Source organism: Vidua macroura, chromosome 17, assembly GCF_024509145.1.
Source record: "Vidua macroura isolate BioBank_ID:100142 chromosome 17, ASM2450914v1, whole genome shotgun sequence".
NCBI lineage: Eukaryota > Metazoa > Chordata > Aves > Passeriformes > Viduidae > Vidua > Vidua macroura.
In genome coordinates, this window is record NC_071587.1 from 15,356,522 (window position 1) to 15,370,435 (window position 13,914).

At 37.7% G+C, this 13,914-nt stretch overlaps 1 protein-coding gene across 2 annotated transcripts in view; it reads right to left on the reverse strand.

Annotated features, from left to right (window-relative positions):
• The window catches only part of NCOA3 (nuclear receptor coactivator 3), a 60,413-nt gene that overhangs the window by 35,175 nt on the left and 11,324 nt on the right, over positions 1 to 13,914 (reverse strand). Inside the window, exons 1-2 of one of the 2 annotated variants that reach the window (XM_053993301.1) lie at positions 11,411 to 11,459; positions 9,985 to 10,228 (exon numbers count right to left, since the gene is read on the reverse strand). The exons of the other annotated variant lie outside the window; for it this stretch is intronic. The gene's annotated coding sequence lies outside the window, so the exon portion shown is untranslated. Of the gene's footprint in view, positions 1 to 9,984; positions 10,229 to 11,410; positions 11,460 to 13,914 lie in introns of those variants that run through there. 2 annotated transcript variants of the gene reach the window in all.

The window sequence follows — 13,914 nt, forward strand, 5'->3', positions numbered from 1 at the left end:
AAATTTTAACTTCCAAAGTAGGATATTGTTACACAAACATCATGATACTGAAATTAATGGAAGCATTTCTAAAAATCCTTCATATAATCCTCTAATGTACACTTTCTACCAGAATGGACACAATCAACTTGAAACCAAGTCAAATGCAACCTGAAAGAAAAAAATGTTGTTCTTACATCCACTTTTAATTCTGTACTTTTCCAGTCCAATTTTACTTGAACATTTTCTGCTGTAGTAATTACTTCTTATAAAATTCTAATTGTTTCTCACAGAATTAGACCAAGAAACCAAGCAAAGTCTTGGAACGCTAGCTGTACAATAAAAGAGCAGGGAAGGATCAGAATGGCAGTACTTTTCATTAAGAGACCTTATTTTTTAATAACATGATATAAATACAACAATCAACTCTACCTACAGCATAGCCCACTTCAGAACTGTTCATTCCCCAGCTCTTCCATTTGATAGAACATATCCTTTACAATTGTGTAAGTGAAAAATTATTACTATGCTACTGTTACCAAGCAAAAAAGGGAAGTGTACTTTAAAAATGTCATTGTGATTACCATTTTAACAAGAAGACCTTTTCTTCCACGAAGTATTATGATAGTATTTTGTGAATTTTTATTAGAAGCATTGACTAGCTTTCCTGAACAGGGTAAAATGTTGAAAAATGATGCAATATGCATGTGATGTCAACGACTCTCCCTCTCTGTGTTTAAGAAATAAGTACATTGATAAACTGAAAGTTAATATAGCTCTGCTGAAATTGTCAAAAGCACTTAGCATTGGTTAAAGACTGTTTCTGATAATTCAGTGAGAATTCTATCTCCAGTTCCAGTGGAAATACTAAGCCTGAAAGCAGTATTTCTTTCAAAATCTTACCCTCAGCAGCAAAAACAAAACCTTTTACCCAAATTTGAATTAACCTCAAGTAGAAAGAGACAGTAAATGTGTTTTTTCCTATCTGAATATCTAAATTTTATTTAGAAGTATTTCCGAAGTTGCTTAGAAACATAGGTGTGCACTGGGCACAGAGCCAGCAAAACCAGATAAAATACCTGTCTGCTCACAGACAACTTTCAAGAATGTTCTGTTTCTACGGTCCATGTTCAATGCGGTGTCTGAATTCAAGCAATTACAAATTAAAACCATTATTCCAGTCTACCTGATGTTTTCTGTAATAACCTACAAATGTTCACATTTTTTAATTTTAAAAAGGACACATTTTTTCCCATACTACTACCTATTTACAATTATGATAATTAATCTATATTATTTTTTTATCAACCACATTGAACACCAGTGTTGCAACAAATAAAACAGTAATTGCTGAAAGTAGTAGTAACTTAACTGCTAGACTTACTACAAAGACTGCTTTCTTTGCAGCAATGTAAACTTCAAAATAACATCCTCTAACTGCGAAAGTGATTACAACTCAGCTGACCTTTTACGGCATGAGAAAGTATGAAAAAGCCCTCTTTTTAAAGCCCTGCACATTCCATTTACAATATTCAATACATCTGCTCTTAAGCCAAAATTGGTGATGCAAAATTAGAGCTGAACAACCAAGGCAGAAAATGCAATGGAAAAGCTGTATGTGATGTATAAAAAGTTGCCTATTAATGCCACCAAGAAGAGGTATATGTCTGAAGAGTAATATTTTTATGTTTTGTTTCAAAATATATATCTAACATGATATACTTCTTAATGCTATAATCCTCGTACTTACCTTTCAAAACAGGTGTCTCAAAGAAACAGGTTAGTCAGTATTTCCCGTATTAGTGTGACAATCATATAAAATGGAAAGAGGGGTAGTAAGAATGAGAAAAAATGTTAAATTAAGGACCCCAGTATACCCACTACTGACCAGGGAAGTTATCCAGTAAAACGGAAAAGGGGTCATTCAAGCTAGTCCTAAGTTTTAAAGCATTACAGGAGACATCCTTCATAGAGAAATTCGTAGATTTTTCCTTGAGATTTTAAGTTTCCTTTTATTCTCACAACTTTTAGGAAGACTGCTAGATGCCTTCATTAATTCTAAAGCAAAATCTGTTGCATTTAAAACCGAAGTGAAGTTTAGTCTGGAAGAGAAGTAAACTTCATCAGTCATGGTACAGTTAAATGCCACTACCTAGGAATAGTAACAGTGCCTTGGATTACAAAAGAGTCACAAATCTATCACTTCTGCACTAAACTCCAGTTATTTTTATTGTTTTATGTATTTTTCCTAGTTCTACATGTTTTTTAAAATTCAAGGATCTTTGCAGAACTAGGAATGATAAGTGGGGATTTCTTACTATCTTTGCGCACTTGAAAGGGTTACCCAAGTAAGCCCTGCTGCAACTGCACGACCTTCTACTCAATGACAAATTGCTCACTATTAGCTACAGAGATATGACACATCACAGCAAAGCATTTTAAGCAAAATGAAACTGGTGTGTTAAAGTATCATTCTGCAAACTGCAATGGTTAAGGACTGATCAATCAAAAACACACAGTACAAGCAGGGCAGAAGTTCTTCCATTTCTCAGCAGCAATCCTAAGACAAAACTAAAAAACTGCCTTAGGTCCACTAGTGTATAGGATAAAATAAAGAATGAAAGCACCTTTAAGAAAGACTGGGTTTTTTAATGACTGCACTTCAACAACACACTGCATTAGATTTCCACAAAACAAAGACTAATTTTGCTTTTACAGCCAAGCAAGGTAACATTTCCTAACTTTCTGAGCCAATGAATGACCAGCAGCCTTCCAAGTGTCTCAAAAGCTACTCAAACACCATGAAACCAGTAACTGAAGAACACTGTGAAGACACCATGAGTAGTACACTACCTAAAACAGGGCCATTAAACAGTATTAATCTTGCTGTGACATACCGTAATAGCAAGCAACAAAGGAAAATACAACTTAGAATGCCTTGCTTCTAGAAAGATCAGAAATGTGGAGATATGTATACCTGAAGAGACAGAATTTACATTTCTATTATGTACCCATAAAACAACAAGAAAGCAAAAGAGAAGGGGTATTTCCTTCAAATAAACATTATTTAAACAAACTGCACTAATGTGTTAATTATAATTACTGGTTTGCTACAAAACAATAGAAATCACCATTCCCTGTTGCATCAGAGCCCCATTTTACTCAGTATTGAAAAGGGGTTGAATCTCAAAATTCTAGAAATCAGTAGGAAACAAGTAAATACCACTTATAAATATATAAACTCTAAGTATTCTCCACTTAAAAAAATACAAAATGCATTTTAGTATTCTAATAAGTTGTCTGATACCATGCGCATGCCAAACATGTAAGTGAATTTTTTTTCATCAGTTTTAAATGGGTTTTGCTTTTCCTTAACAGGAAGCCCCCACTGCACCCCCCTCTTAAAACCACAAGACTCCAGTCTGTTCCTGTGTGTCATGCTCTGTTATTCAGCTTCTGAAAATCTCAAGCATTTATTCTCACTGCAAACAGTCTCTCTGCCTCTTATACCAAGCTTCATATTGACCTAGTTTTTTTTCTTTTCATTTTCAACTTTATGCTATATCAAAATAAGACTCCTCTGATTTAAATCCTCAGTTCATATCAATGTCCTCTGCAAGCAACAGGACACAGGACCCTGGAGTACAGCGTTACATACATGATAGAGAATCAGTGTGAAAAACAAAGAGACAGAACTGCATTTGGTACTTTAACAGAAGAGTGGGGCGAAAAGGGGGAATGACAGCTTTTGAAATAACAAATCACCTAATGAATATTCTATACAAGAAGCTGAAAAATATAAAAAGAAACATAATTAAAGTTATCAGTATATTGAATATACACTATTTAAATGTATTAATTCAAAATTCCTGCAGTCAGAAATGACAGTTTCTTAAGAACAACACTGAGGACAATTAAACAGTAGGCTGTGACCACTGAGCTTGCAATTCCCTTTCCTCCTCCATTCAGCAGGATTAGCCAGGATAACTGTTTTGCTCCCTCTATTTATGATTGAATACACAATGAATAAAAAGCAATATCATTTTTTCCCCATAAGGCATTAGAAATTCTTTCCTCAGATAAAATAAAGTTTTTGCAATTGTCAATGCTCAGTATGCAGAGCCTTCTTCCCCTCTAGGACAGAGAAAATTAGCACTAGAAAAAAAATTAGATAAGCATCACCTACTTTCCAATTCTCTATCACGTCACAGCTCTGAGGTTTATTAAAGAATGTCTGCAGTTGTCTGGTATAGTGCTAGAAATGGAAATATATTTTAGTAGTAATATCCAAAATGAAAAATACTTGTCCTGTATTTTCACAGCATCATCACCAAAAGACTACTACAGCATGTGGAGCCAACAAGACAGAACACATACTGGTTTTGCTAGCATATAATTTTTGCTCTGCATTTATTTATATTTGAATTTATTTATATTTGATTTCTCTGGGCATTCTCTATTTGTACCTTGAGAACAAAAGGTACCTACTTCAAGGACCAGAGCATTGGTATTGCAAGCACCATTGGACCGTGCTTTTCATTTACTTATCTTGAAGAAAACCATGCCTTTCCAGATGATTTTCATCTGATTGGAGAGGGCGAAAAATGAGCATTCTGCCATGATTTATCATGAGGAGTTTTTGATACCACAAACTGTAAAGTTGACTCCTCCTCTTGTCTAAGTCTTCAGCAGACTATTGTAAGGACAACTACATACCATAAACGAACAAATGCAACAGTTATGGACCACTTCAGCCAATTCTTTTTTGTTTCCTTGTATCTGTTCAGGAATATTGTCTTTGTACTATTTATAGTTCATTTAATGCTTTGATAAATTACCTGATAGGTTATATTGATTATCACAAGCACTATATATATATATATATATATATATATATATATATATATATATATATATATATACATTAACACACACACACACAAACACACACATATATATATACACTCAAGAAACTTCAGAAGGAAAGTAGTTTAAAACTGTACTGGAAACAAAGCATACTCTTCTAAAAAGACAGCAGAGTAAATATCCTGGTCTGCTACTTCGGCAGAAATCAGTAAGCAAAGCTACTGTCTACTGTCCCTGTGGCCTGAGAGATTAAAAAGCCTGAGCCTGTAACAGAAGCTAGGAATAACCTGATCAACCCACCCTAGCCCACAAACATTTACATAGATAATGCAACCTACAGAGTTATAAATGCGTAAAGTCCTTTCAGCTATAGCAGCCAATCCTCAATTTTATTACATTTTTCAAGGAAGTGAAGGTGAAACATAACTTGCAGCAGGAGGTCTGCTTCACCAAGATCACACCACTTTTCTATCAGAACACTTTTCTTTCTACAAACTGGTTTGTACATTAAAGGAGAAAAAAAATTTCTCAGATACTGATCCGGAAAAACAAGACTGTGTGTATGTACATGTGTCCTCAAAGGAATTCACATGTCTACAGCTTAACATTTTTTGTGTCTATTCATGTTGCATCCTGATGGTATCACAAGAGAACTCAGAAAAATAATTATACTAGCAGAGGAGGTACAAAAATGAATAGATTGATATTTTTTTAATGTCTTTCAGTAAGTTGTTGCTATAAACATGCTTTTCAAAAAAGCATTTAAAATCCAGAAACCCAAGCCATTATTGCTGCAGAAGACCAAGTGTTCATTCATCACTGAAAAGCTGCAACAAGGATGTGGACAGGACAGTTTTGAGACAAACCTATTGAGGAAGAAGCCAAGAAAAAGCCACTTATTGCATCCCACAATTAAGCCATCACACTGCAGGTAGTTAGTTTCACTACCAACTGAAACGGATATAAAAGCAGAATAGACAGATTAAATGGTAATGTTTTAAAACCAAACAAAAATCTGAGGTCCAACTAGTACGTGTCTACTCTTTTCCAGCATCATTTATGTCAGCATAACAGTGAGGAGCTGATCTAGGGGGAACTGCCAAGCCTTAATAAACCAGCAGAAGTTTGTAGCATGCAATAGTAGTTCTGATTAGCTTTGGAACATATAATAGTTTTCCAAACTGAGAGGCTATGCTCTAGAATCTCCTCTAAATCACCTTTCCATCTTTTTGCTTAGAAGAAAGCAGACAGAAAACTGTTTTCTAGACAGAAAGCTGCTTACTCTAGATAGAGAAAAAGTAGATGAAAATACCCTGGCAGGAACTTCTCTTTTAAATTTCTCATTCACCTTGTGGAAACCTTGGTGGGGGAGAAAATTCTAATAGGGCAGCTCCAAAGCAGCTGGCAAAACCCCATTTTGGAATATGAGGAGATTAAACCAACATCAAGATCTACTCCGAATAAACACGCAGAATAAAGCAGTGTAGAACACCAACACGTATTTTCAGTTGCGACTATTCATTTAATGCTTTTTGGTTACAAAATGTCTTCACGGTATCCATGATATCCTTCTTTTCAGCCACATTCATTACAGGAAACGGTTACACTAGTGATTTTTCATTATCAGCAGTTAGCTCTCAATAATGATCTTCAAAAACACTCCCCCCAGTGGGGCTCTCTGAAGTTATAGGATTTATAGGACTAATAAAATTTGTGCTTCTGTAGCTTCAGTATCAGTGGTACTTTTTTTGCCAGTTTCCCACCCTTATGCTGGCATCTGCAGCAACAACTTTGGAGTTCATGGATTTTTACCACTAAAAGGCATGTACACACAATGTTGTCACAATGCAGTCACACAAGTGTTTAAGAGAAGTCTAAGATACATTAAATTATGCTTCAGAAATAGAGTTGAGAATTTATTTCTAATTTGTGACAGTTGTTACTCACTCTCCTTTAGAAGAGCATTTATTCCATTTTACTGTGATAGGCAACATGATGTGCAGCTTCACTGCAGCTCCACTGTGAAGGCAGGAGAACTGCCATGAAACAGACAATGAGAAGCAGACAGGATGTACACGGGCACAGGAAGGAGAGAACAACCAATCACAGGGAGTGGGGAAGAAGAAACTATATAATAGCTCCTGCTTAGGTACACTAACTGGAATAAACGGGGAGGCCACAAACGATCACTGTCAGGGCACGTTTCTCTTGCAGTTGCAAGGAGAATTGCACACATGAGGGTGCAGAGGATCTGCTATTAATCATTTAATATTCATCATTCCCGCGATGTTGCTAGCAATGCTTCTGGAGACGCCCTCAATTCCCAGGAAAAGCTGCATCAAGAATAAAGCAGCACTACAAGAACAGCCCACACAGAACCACCACAATTCTGTCCTACTGTATTAACACTGCTGTAAACACTTCTTAACCACTAAACTGCATACAGAACTGAATTTTTAAAGAGTCCAAATCACAGCAGTTGTGGGTCCCTCCCCAGCCTAATCTCTAATTAGGGAAATGAACACGCTCTATAAATCCAATGAAACTATTCGCAAGAACAAGACAGGAGAGATGTGGAAACAACAGACTGAAGTAGTCAGGCATCGGGTTTCTTTGCTGAGAAAGAGTTTTGAATGTTATCTCTAGGTAAGGTGCTGAGTGACTCCTTGATTAAGTGGCACTTAACATTCAGTAAATTTAATGTTCCAGCAAGAACAGGCGGCCCAAGACCTGTGCCTATGAGCTAGTGAGGGAGGAAATGGAAACTGATGCAGTAATCAAGTCAGCGATTCTTTTGTCAGTGAAAAGACACACATTTAAGGGGAAAGAAAAGTGAAATAGCTAAATGTCATTTTCACACTTCATCGAAAATGTAACGCTGCTATAATTTGTCTGATTTGGCAAAGCTACAAAGGGAAAGGTGAATTTTCTCGGCCACAGATATTTCGGGTTTGTGATAAAATCTGCAGAGTATAAAAATGACACACATGTTGATTAGGTCCAGAATTTGCTGGAGTCGCACCCTAAATAAAAATTCCTAACATTGGCTCTTCTGGGCCTCTAACACTTTGCAATTTGGCAGTGAAGTTCAGCTGACACTACTTATCTCTCAGCCTGAGGTGTTGGAGGTTTTCTTGTTTAAGGAAGATGCAGAATAGAAACGAGTCAGGTAAATATGTATTCAATTCAGAGACGTATGAACTCAGTTGTAATACCGAGACATTCCAACGTAGGATTTCAGTACGGAGACACCACTTCAATCTTTTAAAAAACTCAACACGTTTATTAAGCTCGCTGAAACCAGCGTACTGGGTGACTCATCCTCCCTTCCCCACTTTCTAATTAGCCCTGATCGCCAGCATCAATTTGCAGGTTGCTTTTAGTTGGGATGTTTTTTCTTCAACCATACAGAAATATGTTGGAAACTGGGAAAAAAAAAAAAAAAAAAAAAAAAAAAGAAAAGAAAAAAAAAGGATTTCTACTTGTGTAGCAATGGGACTTTCAGAAGATAGCTGGTACTAGCCTTTAAGGCAAATTCCAGCTTCGCCGTTAGCGGCACACAAGCTACTCGCTTGTTCTCGTCCTCCCCCTCCCCTCGGGGAGGCTGCATGCAGCACAGCATGATCACAGAGAAAAAAATACAGGAAAAGGAGGGGAGCGGTGCGGGCGAGCGGGGGGGAAAGAAGCCCTCTGCTCTTGGCAAGGGGAAGGCGTTCCACAAGAACTGCTACAGGGTCAAAAGTTTACCGTGGTTTCAATTTCACCTTTTTGCAACCAATGAGCGCGCGGCGGGTCCAGACAGAACCGCGGGCGGCTGCGGCCCTTAACTCCTTGCGGCCCGGCTCGCCCCCGCCAGGCAGCGGACAGTAAGGGAGAAGGGCCTCTCCTCCCTTTCCCCTCCCTTCGAACGAGCAGCAGAACGCCCAGCAGCCTCCTCCGGACTGAGAACTGCTTTCAGCATGGAAATAAAAGGAAAGAGGAGTCGTCGGAAGAAGTATGACAGCGAGTCAGAAATTGAGACCTGCAAAAGTAGCGCCCCTTTTCCCCGCTTTAGCTGAAAACCATGGCAGTAAACAAAGGGCTAGAACTGATACTAGGCATTATCAAAGCATCACTTAACTCTGAAGGTGTTACAGCTAGGAGCCGCCTGTTTGTCCTGGCAAACAGGAACGACCTTGAGAAAGGTGAAAGAGAGCATCGACACCAAACTGTCAGAAAGTATTCTGAATGCGCAGTCCAGAGCTGCAGTAATTTACTTTGCTTCACATGAAACGAGGAATCCACAGTACTCTGGCATAAGGCTGGGCAGCCCAAGAAGTACTGCTGCCCAGTCCTCCTATTATTACCAGTAATAATAGCATGCTTCTAGATGTTGACTACAAAACAGGACATCATCTACTCCATGAAGGATTGACATTGAAGTCATGGCTCTTGGCTACAAAAGTCCTCAGATCTTCAAAATCTTGCAAAGGAAAATAAACAAAAGCAAAGCAAAACAAAAAGAAAATCACAAAAAAAGTAAAAAATGCTCTGGACATGAGATTTGTAATAGATTGTCTTGATTTAGCACTGAAAAAGATAGATGCATCTTCACTAATGTTACTACATAACTAGAGCACAAACAGAACAGGCTTCTTGTTCTACTGTATCATCACTAACAAAGCAGTTTTCACCCCAGGAACTACAGGCCCAGGTGAATCAGTCCATGGAGGGGTACCCCAAAATCTGTGCTGCCACCAGGTTTTTCTCTGGGAGATAGATGAAAATGTCGATGACAGCAAATCGGAATGACAAGATCTATGATTGTGTTTTGGCATTTGAACTTGAAAAAAAAAATGTCCAGCTACACTTAAGCAAGGAGAGCAACAGATTTCTCACCCATTTATTGCAAGGAAAGAGGACTAAAGCTTCTGTGAAGATGTTCAGTGCAGCAACAGACACTACAATACAAGATAGGATGAAGGGAAGTATGTAAAGCACATAGTTCAGGCAAATTCTTTAGCATTGTAATGTCAGAGTGTGATTCAACACAGCAGAAATGGGTAGGCTTACTTAAGAGATTTTAGCAGCTCTGATTTGATACCAAGTAGAATGGCAAGTCGTTGCATACATTTGCAGAGTAAAACACATGGAACTAACCATTCCAAAGCAGGAGGCAGTCAAATTGGGAAACACTTGGAGGCATGTATTTTGGTATAGTCTGATCTCCAACACAGTGCAGAAAGGTTGACAAGAATCTGAATATACTGTGAAGAGGTAAAATGAGTAAATATGCCATTGACATACAGAAAAGGTTTATGGTAGGGATCCTTGTGAAAATACAATTCAGTTTTCCAAACCCTCAAGCCAAGGTAGATTGTTCAAGATAATGCACAATGACGACCTAAGGCAGAAAAAAACACTAGTCAGTTGGCAGCTATTACTAATTTTCCATCAACATGCAGTTTCAAAATCAGTAAATTATCTTACCCAGAATGTTAAAGGCTTTCAGTGCACTTTGTAATGGTGAAAGATACTCTGGTCTCAGACCTCTATACAGGTCCAAAAAATGGATAAAGACTCTTACAAAACAGCTATGCCGGCTGAAAACATTTCCAATCAAACTTATGTAAATCATGCTTTTGCAAATCATACTTCTGCGATTCAATTCGCAAAATAGTTTTAGGGAGTAAGATAATCATGCAAAACCTCTTAAAACCTGTGTCAGGTATAGTCAACCACTCCAGAACAGCCAAAGAAAACCAATTTCCAGCTGGTGGGCAAGGCCAAACAGTGATTTCTCGAACTGACACAGGTAGATTCCTTTCTTAATCTATGCAAATAGGTTTAATATTCATTAGCTTAATATTCAGTAGCTTAATCCAGCTACTATGAGGTTGAGTTTAATGCCTTGAGAGATGCTAACAAAAGACACAGGAAGTGATTAAAACACAAAGTCAGAAAGATGAAGACATCATAAGATCTTGGCTGATTGAGTTCATGCTCTACTACCACACTTTCTTACCGTAGCTCAAAAATGGCAAGACACCACAGAAAATGCTATCAAATAATGCTGTATTTTCACAGCTTAGTTACATCAGGACACAGTTTTGCCAGTACCAATTTAAGACTTAGTTACTTTTATAAGAAGCTCTCAATACATTTCTCTCAGTAAAAAGTGCAGTTTGGTTTTGTTATTTTGTCTTTTCCGAATACCATGTAATTTTAGAGAAATTATTTTACAGTGAGATATCATAAATTAATGCCCTTTCTGTAAGATGGCCTCATTTTACAAGAAAATGGATACTATAAGATTTTGTATCAAGTCAGCATGTTACCAAGAAGCTTTTCTGTGTTTTCTGAATTTGATTAATACAAGCCAAGGTCACTTCCTGAAAGAAGGATGCCTACTACTGCAGCTGCAAGCAAACTAGACTCAAAAGCTGGGGGATGGGAAGACAATACTGGCAACTGCTAGCACTGTCTCCAAAAATAAACAAATACAAAAGCTGAGTAAAATTTGGAATTTTTTACTACATCACCACATAAGTAACCTAATAACTGAAGTCTGAGTCTGTATACTTACTGTTCCAGGCAAAGAAGATTCACAATGATGCACCGGCAAACCTGCAAAAAATAACTAGTACAGGGTCCTCAGAATTAAACTCTATGCAATTTCCTCAAATTTTTTTTTTTTTTTTTTTTTTTTTTTTTTTATTTTTTTTTTACTGTGTATGTTTTATCATGCAGTTCATGAAGCTAGTAAGAGACTGCCCTTGAATTAACAGCATGTCATGTCTCAGTCCTACTGAGACTGTGCAGCTCCACCCATACCACATTGTCCTATTCTGAAGTCATTTAGGAAAAACACATTTTGGGAAAACATGCAAGCTCTTTACAGAAGTCAACAGCATGCATTTTTCCAGTTTCTGAAGACTGTACCTAGCTTACCAAAACAATTAGAAGTAAACTGTGTTCACCTGTAATGCATAAAAATGTTTTAAGCCCTGTAAAGATATTTTAAAATATGCTATTTTTAAAATGTGCCACATTTGCATTATGCACAAGGCAACTCAGCTGGAGTTTGCCCTTCCCCATTAAAACTAACAGGTCATGAAAATAAGACCCTACCAAACAGAAATAGTATTATTTTTGCTTTTTCTACAATTTGGAGAATCACATTGGCAGCAGGGTGGAAGGAATCTATTGCTGAAAAACATTTAAAACCATACATCAACAGACATTTCCACAAGGACATCTGGGGACACAAAGACATAGACACACTCACCCTCAACTTAATGTACTTCATCTTTAATAAAACAGCCTTGATACACCCGGCATTGCAGCAGGTGTTTCATATCAGGCTGAACATAGGATGATGTACTGAATGAAAGTTAGATTTGACATATTGGTGCAATAAAAAAGAAAGGAACCTCGCTAATTTTGGGTGGGCATCTTTACCTAAAATAGAAAAATAAACTACAGCGTATCAGTGCCTGTGCAGGCACAACTACATCTGTGGTTAAGGATACCTAACATTTTCCATCACAGGAGCCTATTCTAATTCTTTAATGCCTGTCTCTGACATATGCCTCAGAACTACTTTTTGGTTCAGACATTTGAAAAATGAGCAGAGACTTCTGTTGAACAAAGTGTAACCTTTTATTCAGTCCAAAAAATTAAAGCTTTGGAAGAGAAACTGGTCAAATGTCTAAACAAACTGAACTTTATCTTGCTGCTCCAACGAAGATATCTGCATAGCTGGTAAGTGCCTTAAAGTACTCTAACAGGTTCAGTTTTGTTTTAAACCACTGGCCAAGATCCTCAAGTATTTTATCTAACCAAGTTAGCTTTGTTGCTGCACAGCTTCTCCATGCTGACAGAACAGAACATGCTTTATCACTATATTACCAAGACCAAGAGCAACTTCTCAATAAACCTGCGCAGCTACAAAGCAGTTAAAGTGCCTGGCAGCACAGTAGCTAGCAAACAGGGACATTTTTCTAGGTTATACTGTCGCACCCATACACAGCATCCACAAAGCATGAGGCAGCAGCAGGATCAAGGGCTTAGCAAAGGCCACCCTCACCTCCCTCCTAATTCAAGATTTCTTTTGAAACAGTAGCTGGAGGTCTCAGCCAACAGTGCTGAAAACCCACTTTCCTGCCCCTCCAGCAAGTAACCCATGTAGAAGGCACACTCAGTTTAGCAACCAAGGTGGCGCCCTGCTCAGCGACTACCTTGCTGGCAAACAGAGTAGAACTTTCTTTATGGCACATTATACTATTTTTTCCATAAGCTTTTTAAAGACATACAGAAACTTAAACGGAAAATACTAAGGATGTGAGGTCATTCAAAAAATTTCAAATAGTATTGTCAGCTCCACCTCCCAGGACTTCTTTAATCCTTCTTGCACATTCTTAATTTAAGCAGATTCCTGAAACAGCGCACTGCACGGATGATACAACAGACAAATATGGCTATTAGTAGTCTTTTCTGTGAACTGATGGAGACCAGTCCCACAAAAAGTCTCATGAGCAGTAACACAGCAATCACTCCCAATTTACCACACAATAATAGATAATTGTCTCATAAATCAACATCTGAAGTCTGTCCACGACCTGTATGTTAACTTGGCCTTTGCCCAGCACAGGTACTTAGAGAGTTCCAGTGACATTCAAATCAGAACACACATGCTTTTTCCAATGGAGAGTAAACAACATTGATACATACCGTCTTGATTATGACAGATCACAACAAATACATTTACACCCATCAATAAGGGTGGGCCCATGAGCATGAAAGAAATATACTCCATAAATCACATCGCCTTGCCTTTGGTATATTTTGCTAGTCAGCAGATGCAGTACCTATGAACATTAATTCATGTGTTTGTGCAAGAACTAAGTTACAGAAATAATGTCAGCAAATATATTATTTTACACCAGAAACATTACACTTTTAAAAATGCGGATTCATATTCTGAAAAAGTGTTTGAGCGCTGTGGGGAGAGGGTAGGGGGGAAGGCATCTATCCATTACAGGGTTTCATATTGTGCAAGTCTACTCAAGACTCACACAAACTGGCATT